The sequence below is a fragment of the Coccinella septempunctata genome, chromosome 3, assembly GCF_907165205.1.
Source record: "Coccinella septempunctata chromosome 3, icCocSept1.1, whole genome shotgun sequence".
In the NCBI taxonomy this organism is placed as follows: Eukaryota; Metazoa; Arthropoda; class Insecta; order Coleoptera; family Coccinellidae; genus Coccinella; species Coccinella septempunctata.
In genome coordinates, this window is record NC_058191.1 from 27659797 (window position 1) to 27672901 (window position 13105).

The following is a 13105-nucleotide window of genomic DNA, read 5'->3' on the forward strand; positions in this document are numbered from 1 at the left end:
ATGAACAGTCGTCATGAGAAATATTCAATGACAATATTTTGAATTGAATTGAAGTGGTGTTATTGGATTCTTTTCGTATACGAACTATAATAGCTCACGTATGGAAACTTATACAAGCCCGATTAAGTGAAGTGAGTCGACCTAATTTCAGGAGCACTGGCACGTTTAGGATCCTATGCACAAAAATTGTATTTTCACCACACCCTACTTGACCCTCTGTCGTGTTTACGAATTTACGAATTTCCTGAACATCATTGTAGTTATATTTGGTTGACTTGACAGGAGCTCTTTTCCAGAAATTTTTCAGAAAAACAATATACAAAAGCAATGGAGATTCTTTACTCCTACCACAGTGATAAAAAGGTTTTTTGAAGTATGAAGCCCTTATATTCTTGAAAAACTATTCTTGAAAACTCTATCTCTGGTACAAGTATTCTTCAGCAACTTCATTTTTGTTTGAATCATAGAGATGAAATATTGGAAATTACTCGAGTATCCCGAACTAACAATTGGAAATTTTCAGTTCAGGAGGTGGAAGGGTATTCCTCAGTCAAACTTTCAATTTAATCATTTATAAAAATACACATAAAAATCATTATCAATTCAGAGGACTTTCAGTTACACGATTGGTTTTCGCCTATAGGTACAAGTTAATTTACAGAGTGATGTGATACCTAATATAAGTTTAATATAGATATTTGAATTAGCTTGAGCTGAAATGAACAGATGATATAATATACCAAAATAAATCAAAACACCTAAAAACTGTCTCTCACCAATTTATTCTACAAGAACTACCGGTTTCGGGATGACTAATCGCATCCCATCTTCAGGTTCCAACACCAGAAACGCTGTTATGAGCCTCTGGACTTTAAAAACCTACTAGGATGTCAATAATTCTGGAAAAGACCATAGTGATTTTTCAAATTTTGACATTCAAATTGACATTTTCTGGAACTCATCTATGTCTTGAAATTTTTGCTTCTCGTAATCTCTCTTCTCGTAATTATTTAGCAACTGTTGCGATAAACTGAAATTAAATACCTTCAGTGACGACTGAGACGATTTAAAAGGAATCTGCGAGGAACGTTTGACTATTGACGGCAGAGGGTAGAGTAGGGTAAAGTTAAAATTAATTTTTTTTTGGCGAAGATCCTGACTTCATCGGACGTTTATAGTTTTGCGGACGTGTGATAATCTAGTTTGCATACGAAAAGAATTCAATAACACCACTCAGATTCTATTCTAAATATTGTGATAAATTTTTCTTTCAAGGTGTTCCAGACATAAAAATCCAAAAGCGTATGGTCGGGGCTTCTTTTTGGCCATCTTACCGGACTGTACCTTCCAATCCATTGCCCCCCAAAATATTGATTTATTTAGTCCCGTACATTCCGGCTATTATGAGCTGGGCAGCCATTCATTTGAAACCAGACATTTTATCCAATATGTCTGTCAAGATGCTTTGGATCAATCGGATCGGGAAATATTACTCGTCCGAAAAGTTCACCTCTAATGACTGCCAACCACACGTTGACCCTCAACCCATGTATGGAAAAGAGAAAACCCCAATGCGACCATGGTTTCTCATTTTCAACATGAGTTGAGGGTCAACGTAAGATGGCCATAAAGAGGCTCCGACCTTACGCCTTTAGATTTTTATGTCTGGAACAGCTTGAAAGAAAAAGTTTATTAAATTAGCGTTCAGACTCGAGAGGTCCTGATCGAAAGAATAACATTGTGTTATGCTGAAATGCGTCAGAAACTTCGCAGATTCACTACAAAAACGGCGTGTAAAATGTATTGAACAAGGCGATGGACATTTCGAGCAATTATTACGAGTATAAGTACCAGTAGTAATTTGTTTTCTTCATATGTTTTCATAAAATCTATATCATTAAAATTTAGTTTATTCATTTGGGTTATTTGATTTTGCAGATAAATTCATGATTTCCATGTGAATAATTTTAATATTCAATCATAAGGAGCTTCAAAATAAATCAAATTAAGGTTTGGAATGTGTCGAGTTTTTCGTTGTCATCTTGTTAGCCATTATATTCATATGTTAACACTTTCTCCTTAACCGTATATTTCACAACTGGAACCGTCTCCCTGAATGCATAGTGCGATCGACCTCGGTAAACGGTTTCAAAAACAGTTATGACAGGTAGAAGTCCTCTCTGTGAGGAACTGTGGTGTTATATCTAATTTTTTTTCTTTTTTGTATATGATATTTCAGTTTTGTATTTTGCGCTTTCATTTTCGTTTATCCAGACAGTTTATGTATGCATGTATGTAATCTATAACCTTCAAGTTTATAGGCTTGTCCTCTACTGGAAACGATTATGTAATAAATAAATATAATGGAAGAAGACTAGCAGCAAGAATAAAAGCTTATATGTCATTCGGAAGCAATCTAAATGGGGTATTTTTTGTTGAAAAGAAAACATATCCATAATTAATAATTTTTCATTGATGAAACCATTGGAAAAATAGGCTTAATTTTGTTCACTTCAGAATCGTGATATTCATCCCATTCCCTTACCAAGCCCGCAATAAGAAATTTTTTCGTACACACGAATTCTCATCATGTAGCAGATTTATTGCTGTTTCCAGATATGTGGTCAAATTTAATTAGGCTACGAGATAACTGTAGTGTTATTGATACCATTAGAAAAACTTGCATGGAATATTTCGTGAAATCAAAAAATGTTATATTAAAGAATAACCGATAACATTTCGATTATGTGTTATATGACATTTTTCGTTCCAAATCACTTGTATGATCTCATCATGAAGTTTGGACCTTTTAAAAGTGGACCTGTATAAACCAATAATCAATTAGATTTATAATAATAATAATAATAATAAATGTCTTTATTTCACCAGAAATCCCAAGGGGAAGTTCACCCAAAGGTGCTCTACCACTTAACCCTTGTAGTTTACGAAAAAATACATTTGAATATACCTAAATCAAAAAAAAAGAAAAAAATGAGCAAACAATGTATATAAATCAAAGAAAGAAGAGAAAAAAAAGACAAAAATATGAGAATGTCAGTAAACATACTTCACGGAGAAAATCAAGAAATCATGTCGAAGAGGGATCGAGGAGATAAGCCTTAATTCTCTTCTTGAACCCAGCTCGATTTAAAAGCTTGAATTCACTAGGAATACTGTTGTACAGCCTGTAAATATTATAACTGAAACTTCTTTCAAAAGTAGATGTTCTGTGATGAGGACATGATAATATATTTCTACGACGAACGTTGATATTATGAACATCAGTTCTGTACACCAGTTTATTGTAGAGATAAGGTGGGCTTCTCGTCAAAATGATGTTATGAAATGTACAGAGAGCGTGAAGTTCAAAACAAATCTTCATTGGAAGCCAACTCAATTCCACCAACTTATGTGACACATGATCATACTTCCTAATTCCGTAGATGAACCGGATGCAACAGTTTTGTACACGCTGGATCCTGCCCAGCGTTTCCTGATCAAGACAGAAACTAAACACAGGAGAACAATAATTAAACTGTGACAAGACTAAAGTCTCTCACAGAACCTTTTTTGTATGAATGGGCAGGTACGATCTATGTGGATACAGCAGTCTCAATGCTCCATACGCTTTACGAACTACGCTCACCACATGTTCACGAAATCTTAAAGAATCGTCCAAAACCAAACCCAAGTCCCTTGCGCTATTAGCAAATTGAATAGCCTCATTATTTATTGTTGGCTTGAACTTATCCCTAACAATTGCTTTGTTTTTATTGGAACCGAATACTAGAGCAAACGACCATTTTGGGTTCAGATTCAGTGAATGTTTTGCTGCTATGTCCGCTAGTTGTTTAAGATCATCATTCATTCTCAATGCAGCATTATTTAGGTCACTCACTGTAAAATCGTAGTAAAGCTGGAAGTCATCTGCATACATATGGACGTTACAATATCGAATGAACTTTACGAACTGACTGGTGTAAACTAAAAAGAGGAGTGGACCAAGGACCGAGCCTTGCGGGACACCATCTACAACATTTTTTGCACGAGAGACTTTTTCACCCAACTTTACACTTTGCGAACGTCCCGTGAGATATGACCGAAAGAGCTGTAGCGCATCCTCGCAGACTCCACAAGATTTTAAAATAGCTAGGAGAATATCATGCTTAACCGTATCGAAAGCTCTGCTGAAGTCAAGCAGAAACAAGGCAACACATTTGGAATCATCAAGTGAGCGCAAAATATCATCAGTTACCTTCAGCAGTGCACTAGTAGAATTGTATCCGGAACGAAAGCCTGACTGAATTCCAGGTAAAATCAAGTTATTCTCCAGATATTCGGAAAGTTGGTCAGCCATTATTTTTTCCAAAAGTTTGGATAAACCCGATAGAATGCTGATAGGTCTCAGATCCGAGAACTCTTGAGGATTTTTGTTTTTAGGAATAGGAGTAATTTCAGCGTGCTTCCAGGAAGTAGGGAACTTGGAACTGAGCAGAATGGAATTGAAGATGTTAACAATATATGGAAGGATAAGAGGACAACATATCTTGATGAAAGATACCGAAAGGTTATCGCAACCAGGAGCACTATTTTTTAGTTTCTTCAAGAATTTCAGGACAGTGTTTTCATCAACAAGTCGAAAACTAAACTGTTCGGAGCAAATGGAGTTGTCTCTATAGTAGTCAATTACCGAACTATCTGAATTTTGCGATGTTTTTCTCAGAAAATAATTATTTATTGCATCAGGATCATCAAAACTTAGATCTGACCGTGATTTGTTCGATATTCCCAATGATTTGAGTTCTTTCCATTGCTCCCTACTTGAAGTGTTCATGGTGATGTAATGAAAATATAATCGCTTTTCACTAGTTATAGCTTGATTTACTGTGTTACGCAAACGCTTGTATTCTCCCCACAAAGCCTCAGTTCTTTTTTTTTTATGTCGTGCTTTAGCCCTGTCTCTCTCCTTCATTAATTTCCTTATTCTGTCTGTCATCCACGGCGCATTCTTTTTCGAGATTCTTATAGTTCTAGTAGGAAAATGTTTATCAAATAAATCCGATAAAGTTTCAGAAAAAAATTTCACCTTCTCATCAACATCATTCATGTAAAATATTCTCGAAAAATCCGAACTGGTGATGTCCTGAAAAAGCAATTGTTCATCGAAACCTCTACAATCCCGGACTGTCAAAATCCGCGGTTCAATCTTCGGCTTTTCCACCCCCACTTTACACGCTACACATTCATGCAAAGAAAAACTAGATGGACACAAGAAGGCCGAGCCAACAATACCGTTTTCATTGCTTATTATCACATCGATGAGAGATTCTGAAGTTGGGGTAATGTGAGTTGGCTCCCGAATGAGCTGATGCATACCAATAGAGGAAAGCATAGAATTGAAATACTTTACTGAAGGTAAATTGCTATCTAGAAAATTAACATTAACATCGCCAACACAGATAACATCCTCACAATAAGATAACGCATGAGTGAAACCAGTTTCCAGAGAATCAATGAAAAGTTTATATGACAAGTGAGGTGGTTTATAGACAACTGCAGTTACGAAGGAAATTCCCCTATATTGAACTCTAACAAATAATTGTTCTATATTAGAATTGTTGGGAACATCAATCACCTCAAATCGAATTCTGTTGTGAACATACAACGCTACCCCCCCACCCCTCGCACCAGTATTTCTGTCTACTCTGACAAGATTAAAATTATTAATCATCAAATTATCCGAGTCAACTGAGTCATTTAACCAAGTCTCGGACAATGCAAGTATGTCAAATTTACTTTGCTCAATAAACACTTTCAAATCATTAAGCTTAGGAACTAAGGATTGTACATTCAAATGACCCAACAAAAGCATACCTTAAAAAACACACCAGAGCGCAAAAAAGATACAGCCGGCGAAACTAAAAACACAATTAAACTAAATAATTACACACCAGAAATCAGTTTTTTTACACCTGTTTCCGATTTCACGAAAACGGCTCCATTAAACGTCCAAACATTCTTGAATCCATATTTTTCCGATGATTCTCTAACAAGTTTCCATCTGTCATGAGTTAGGTCCTCCTTCATGACTATGTTCGAACCTTTGAGAAGTTTCTTATTTTTAAATATAACATTCTTATATTCCGAATTTCTGAAGACAACAATGAGATGCCGGGGATGGTTTTTATTAGCAGCACCAGATCTGTATACAGATGTGATTTCATCGGCGACCGTTATGTTAAGTTTATCTTTAAACAATTTCTTAACCTGGGTCAACACATTTTCATCTTGGGATTCCCTGATGCCGATAAGACGGATGTTGTTATTTTTTGCCCTCTGCTCGAGAAAATCCACTTTTTGCTGCAATTTCTTTCGTGTGTCATCGGTGAAGTTGGTCTCGATTTTATCAGTATTTCAACCTTGACAGTCGAAAATTTATTTTTCAACAGTATTCAATTGCAAAGTAGAGAGTTTTCTCTCCACATGCAGTATGTAGAATGTTTAGAACTTGGAGATAATATTCAACCTTGAATTTTTCAAATTGTATGGCCAATCACAAACCTTTTTTGTATATGAGAATCTGCAGTGATGATGATGCTCAGTTCACTGAAGATCATGCGTTTAATACTCCAGAGATCGAATAGTATCATCGTGTGAAACCATAAGAAATACTACCGGGATATTCGAAAGAATACGAAGGTCTACGAGACAGAGAGTTGATGCATATATTTTAGCGAGAGGTAGTCATTTTGAACATTTTTTATAGTTTTGCGTTATTGTATCTGAAATAAAATGAAAAGTACTGTTGTCAATTATGCTCATTAGTCGAAAGAAATTTCAATATGTTAAATTAAAATATTAGGGATATAATTTTCTTCCGGAATTTAACCTTCAGAAAGATTCATAGAACATCTTTATCTCCCGTCATAGACATACAATATCTCAGAATATTCATTCTATGGAACACTTTTTCGACGAAATGGAATGAACAGTAATCAGAACTAATTGCAAGTTTATATTTCTTCCGAGAAAGTATCGACCGTATCGAAACTTTGCAGGCGATTTTTTCTCCCGAATCGAATGGGAATCCATAAGAGAATTTTTGTTTTTCGAATATCTATCCCACGAAAACAATTTTTGAAGGAAAACCATAGAGGGTTGTTATGTTCAACCCTTAATAATGAAATTATGAGATCTAAAAAATTGTGTGAGTAATAATATATACTTAGTGCTTCATATTAAGTATAGTTTTATGACTCAGTGTTTTTTAGAACCCGTAAAAAAATCAAAAACTATGAAACGTCATCTCCTTCCAAAGGCTGTATCTTGGATGGGAGGTCCATTTCGAAAAAAATTCATAGGAACTACCCCTGCTTATTTTCATCGAGGAATCATCTCCCTTAGTCCTTCGCACTTGTATAATATTAACTTTCCACAAAATATTTCTCCTGGCATGCCACAGGGCATAAAAATCAGAGAAACACATTTTCAAAGTTAGGAATGACCTGGACAATACCTATCCAATTAAATGAATTGGTCCAGGAGGCCCAACAGGGAACCATGACCTTATAGATTACCAGATCTGAACCTTTTATACAATTCTTTGTGGGTAAAATTGAAGGAGGTTCATGAGGAGGATATCCAGACGACGAGAAACCAATTGAATGCATTCAATTGAATTATGAATTTTTGTGATCTATCAAGAAAAATGGCAAAATTGATCGATAGGCTTTATCTCAACGTGACGAATGTGTACAAACAAACGGTTCTCATTTCGCAAAACTTTCAAAATAAAATTGACGGAATTTGAACGTCAGTAATCAATTTTTTCATTTTTGTTTGTGTTATTTCATTTCAGTGTTTCGCATTAATGAATGATTGTACCTATCGAAGAAAGCTATTACGATTATTCTGGTCGTTTTAAAGTTTGTTATGGAATATTTCACATCTCATACCTATTCATTGACGTGATATTTATAGGAATTAATTAGATTTTTCTTCTTTTTTTTATTTCAATTTGGAAAATATATTAGAGGAGGAATTCTGGGCTTGGCATGGACTTCTTGGAAAGTGGAACAATTATTTTCAATTCGACATACAGGAAGATATGATAAAACTGAACACATTGAATTAGGTGTGATGAGTCTAGCTCTGGAATATTAAAACAATTCATATTTCGCTTTCTAGATCTCAATTTTTGTCAACAGTGTTTCAATAAATTTTGTTGATTTTGGTCTCATTTTCATGATAGTTGGAGTACTTGCACGAATTTCAGGAACCCCCTTGTAGATTTCAGAAGGAAGCTAAAAATTAATTTTTCATATTTTATTACAATCATTTTATGTATACAGGCCGCTCAAGGTTGTGTTATTAATGGATCAAAATTTGAGAAGAATCTGTTAAAAAGGAATTTGCTTCATGAGAATATATAATACTTCTTTCTCAACAAACTCACACATATATGAATTTCTACCGTAACACCTACCTTTTCGCGTCATTTTATACATCGAAATTGTCGGCTCCAGTCCCGTCAAACTGGCAACAGCGCCGGGATCGTGAACGTTGGCCATATTTACCGCTGGAGTATATGTGGGATTGTAAAGTTGGTGCAATGTCTCGGGTTTGGAAAATATTATCGATTATGCTACTTTTTCAGATGAAGGAATTCTTTTCCCCTCTAAGTGTGCCTAAGGAGTTATAATTCTCATTAACGTTATTTCATCATATATACTCGAAGAAAACATTCGGATCATGTGGGTCTCAGGTCGCCTTAGAAACGTATCGGGACTGGAAACGTCTATTGGACAAATATATATATATATATAATATATATATATATATATATATATTTATCCAGCATACTATGTTGCGTCCATACATTGTCTTTGGGCCATACACTATTGCGTCCTGAATAATACTGCGTCCGTATACCGGACGCAGCATTGTTTTTCAAAGTTTTCTCTGGTATTTCGAGGGATTCAACGACAGGGGTGGTCGCAAATCGTGAAGGACGTCGAGAGCTATCTTTGGAACAACTATAGATTTCATTCATCTTTTGATAAAAGAGTTATTCTATGTTGAAAAACATATCTCCAGACGCAGTAAAGTGCTTCTCATGAAACCTAAAGTATATTTTTAGTTCACGCAAATTCCGCTTCGGGGGCGCTTCAAATGATGAAAACTGATATACAGTCAATATACATCTTTCACACGACGCATAATGTTGCGTCCTAAATCTGGCAACTGTGTATACAAGTAAACCAAGTTGTATTTGCACAACTGAATGATTTAGCTTCCTAGGCTCCAAGGTCATCCCGAAAGTCTGTTAGGTGAAGAATTGGATTCTGTCTCTAGAGCAATAGCAGGTCCGATTGAAGTGCCCTTATTGTGTTCTTTTGACTGATATTATCATTATTATTTTTTCGAATGAAAAAAAATTAACTCACGTGAATTTTATTTCACTTCAATTAGAAATCAAACGATAACACTTTCCAGAGAATTATCGGGTTTATAAATTGACATAAAAGGTATCGCTTTATCCGCTTATGCTCATGTCATCTCATTTCACTTGTGAATTACATTTTTTTTATTCCACTGGATGAATAAACGTCAACTTCCCTTGCTGCTAGAGGCAAGTGTATTTGCCTCTTCATTTCCTTTAGTTCCCGAGGGACCAGGAACCTAGCTATAGAGTCATACGGTCATATACAGAGCAGTTTTTGTTGATCGGTCATCTTGTAGGCAATCTGGCATTTGTGAATTGGTGTATTCTCCAGATTCTATGTTCTCATGTTGTTATTATATCTACTACTTTCTTCATCGTCTTCAATAGAAACGATGTTGAATTAATTGTTCTTGAAGATTGTGGGTCCCCATTTTGGTGTGAAGGGAACTTTTGTCCTTCTCCATTTTCTGTGTATATGACTCATTCTAAGTCTTCTAGGATTTTTCTTTACACTTCTGGTGATCTATATAGATTGAAGGTGTTCATTGCCCACTCCAAACATCGTCTTTTAAATATCCCAATCTTCCTTACGAGGATTCTTGGTCTATATTGCTGTATCGATTCTAGTTATGGGTTTACTACCTGTGAAGGTTGTTTTGGGAAAACTGAAAGATCTTTCCTGTTCTTCGGTAAATTATCCGTCTGGCTTATTGAGCGATATCGTGGGGTTGATTACTCCTTTTGCCATGACCTTTTGTATTCTGAGTGCTGTGGGATTAGAAGTGACATTACCACAAAAATTAAAAAGTTCTACAAATTATGTAAACTCTTGTATATATGTAGTGTCCTTGTAATATATTAATTAAAAAGGACTGTCTGTCAAAGAATTCAGAACAAATCATATTGTACACAAATGACTGAAACAATATATTTGTTCTGGGCGTAGTAAGGTTGAACAAGCGTACGGGTCTAGAACTTGGGCGTCCTACATGAAATCCTACTCTAGAGAGTAGATGTGCCATTCAAGGGTCCATGAAGGAACCTCAAACAAACAACGCTCTTCCTGACATCAAGCTTAACTGCACCGAATTTATTCAACAAAACAGCATGATCTCACTCGAAAAAACTTCTCCGAACAGCCTCCATTAGTCCGAGAGCTGGCAACGAAATTCGGCAAAAGTTTTTTACTGGCGCATAATTTAATATGATTTAGTATTGAGGGTGTACATTAGTCAGCACCCACTCTCAAGGTCAGGTAGTGGAACACCTAGCGGCGACGCGCTTCGATGTAGGTATATATGAAATTACAACACACTCTGCAAGTATTTTGTAATGATTGAAAATTGTCACTAGTTCATAGAACAGAAAACTTGAAAAAGTGGTCAGATCTCATTTTAGTGACCGTCTGTTCCGATATTCCTGAACAGTACTGTCAGTATTTCAGAGAAGATGCCTATTGGCCCAGTCGTTCGCGTTCTATTGTTATTCGATTGCGGGCCAGTAAAACCAGCAATATCGGAACAGGCCCTGAAACGCGGTGTGTCAGTACACCACATGAGTTGCTGCCTTGTTTCAAAAGAATTGTATTGGCTGAAACTGCATTTACTGCTCAAATATCATATATTATTTGTGAATAAAATATTCAGACCCCATATCAATAGAAGAGAGGCAGTCAGCAGTCACCCCAAAGTAGGGATGTTGTAATTTTATATAAATCAAAGAGCGTCGCCGTCAGATGTTCCACTACCTGACCTTTTAGCGTGGGTGCTGATTCATATACACCACCAAAACTAATTCATATTCAATTATGATCCATTAAAAATCTTCTGCCGATTTTCGTCGCCAGCTCTCGGAATATATGTCATTGTGATGTGTATGGCAATCGTATATTGGGTTCCAAGCAATGCATCCAAACTCCAGTTTGCTCGTCACAAATGTATTGAACAGCAAAATCATGGTTTCCGGATCAGAAAATATCTGCTATTACGCACGATGAATTCATACAATCTTGGCTTCGTACCAAGTAAATGATTAACATAAAGAACAAATGTAAAACTTTGATCAAAACAACGCCAAGATCTTTTATCTCCGTTTTTTTGCTCAGGACGCTGCCATCAAGACTATAACTATACAGTAAATAGTTCTTTTTTCTGGTGTACGTGGCGACATTGCACTCAAAAATGCTCAATGGTAGTTGATTTCTGCCACACCAAATCGAGAATGAGTCCACAAAGCACGCTGCAGGAAACGCAGTCTTCAATAGAGCCTATATCACCAAAGATGTTAAAATCGTCGGCATGAGCTCATGCACGAATAGGATTAATTAGATGCATCCTCACTTCTTCAAACTTCCCGGAGTGGATAACTGGAGTGGAAGGCCTCTTAAATTTCCTGATCGATTTTTTGTTTCAGATCGTAATGCGAGAGGTTTGGCCAATTAGTTTCGAACTGTTGTAAGTTTTGCTTCAGATGGATCTTAATGGTGGATTAGTTCCTCTTCTCTTATTTTATATTCGATTATCCTATGGTCAGAGATTGATGGTTTGGTCACCATTCCCCAAGCTTTAACACTTCTTCTGAAAGCTGCGTTGACCATTGTCACGTCCAGAACCCCTTTTCTTGCCCTAGTGACGGAACCAGGTGTTGTCTCCACGTTCTTGAGATAGTTCTTCATTCTGCCAGAGTTCTGCAGGCCAGAATAATCTCCAATTCAGTAACGTTATTAGTTCTCAGATCCTTTGTATTTTTCACTTTTCTGTTCTTCGTTCTCTACCACATTATTTTTGGCAGCGAAGGGAATACAACACAAGAAATTCTTTGAGTTTTTTTTCTGGCAGAGCTTTATCGAGCTTTATTGCGTGTATATACACGCTTTTTCAACAACTTGGCATATGCCAAGTTCTTGAAAAAGCCTAATTGCAATATATGCGAGCTTTATCATTCTCAAAAACTGCTTTGGTCTTTGGGGGTACAAATGAGAGCTTTGGTTATTTGTCTATGCCATAAACTTCTCTCAGATGGAAGTAAGGAATTCGCATTGTGTCTCTCTATATACCCTGATAAAGTATGAATTCTGCAAGCGGACAAGATGTGCATAAGAGTTTTCGTCGATCACGGCTAGCCCTGCAAGATGTTGAGGTGACCACTTGCATTATATGCTTCTTATACTACCTAGTATTCTAGTATCTAGTATCACTCCATCTTGATGAACAGATCCTCCTGTTTCCGACATCAGCTCAGCCGACTCCAGAAAAGCAGAAGATGATTTTTACAGCAAGTCATGGTCTTTCAATCTCTTGAAATATATAAAGTATATGTTTACTCATATGATATTCGAATGAAAACTTTGCTTTGTCTAATCTGGCTTTCTAATATCTTTTGTTCTGCTGGAGTGATAGATTTTCCTACTAGCTTAAGATCGATTCATATGTCGGATATTAGCTTCTCCAAAGCACTCCAGCTCTTTGACTTTGATTTTATGATGAGCTACTATTCCCTTGAGTGGGTCTTGACCTCTCAATAATCTTTATTCCATTTCCAACTTTTGTGTATAATGTTGGTATTGCCAACTTTGAAACCCCTGTCTTCCTGCATTCGAGGAAAGTATATCCTTTGTATCGAAGAGTTACAGTTACAGTTTTTTCGGCGCATCTGTCGAAT